We start from the raw sequence: 849 nt of genomic DNA, 5'->3' as shown, positions 1-849 counted from the left end.
CTCACCCCGCACTGTTGCACTCCCGTAGACAAAACTCTAGCTGCTGGATGACAGGTTCTCGAACTGTCAATCATCAAAATAACACCCAATCAGTAATATGGGTTCTAATACATATCCATAAGTCCATGCTTGGGGTAAAAAACTACTTTACCCCCAACTTAGCTTGACTCAACCCCAAGGTTCAATCCAAAGGCCCAAAAGTCAACTATGAGTCAAAGCCCAACATATGGCCCAATTTTCCAAATTGGACCCAAACCTCTACACGGTCTTCCCTAAGGCCCAACCATTTAGTCCAGTGCAAACATTTGGCATTTCTAATGGCCCAATATCTCATAATCATAAAGGCCCAATTATGGCCCAATTTTCCATTTTGGGCCCAAACCCTTACATGGGCCTTACCCTAAAGTCCATCCAATTATTCTAGGCCATATGATTATTCTTGGATGTCCCATTATTAGCCCCATCACCAAAGCCCAATAGAGAGGTCTAACTTAAGTCCAAGTAAGATTAGGGTTTTCACATAAAATGCCGATTAGGGTTAAGTGTTTCTTACTTAACCCATTAAGGACTTAATCCATTAAGTCCATCAATCTACTAGGTTAATCATATAGTGTGGCCGGGTTAAATACAAAATCCCAATCCGGTCATCCAAAATGCGGGTCCCGACAACCCATAACCCATATATCCAAAATTAGGGTTTTCTAAATCCTAATTAGGGTTTCCAATCCAATCACAACCCAATTAAGCCCAATAGCTAAGTCTTTCGATCAATTAGGGTTTCATAAGTCGGGCACCACCCACTACCACCTCGGGTAGTGGTGGTCAACGAAGGCTCACGGCGGCGGCCAC

Source organism: Lactuca virosa, chromosome 4 (genome assembly GCF_052849685.1).
Source record: "Lactuca virosa cultivar CGN04683 chromosome 4, Lactuca_virosa_CGN04683_v6, whole genome shotgun sequence".
In the NCBI taxonomy this organism is placed as follows: Eukaryota; Viridiplantae; Streptophyta; class Magnoliopsida; order Asterales; family Asteraceae; genus Lactuca; species Lactuca virosa.
This window is presented reverse-complemented; position numbering follows the sequence as displayed.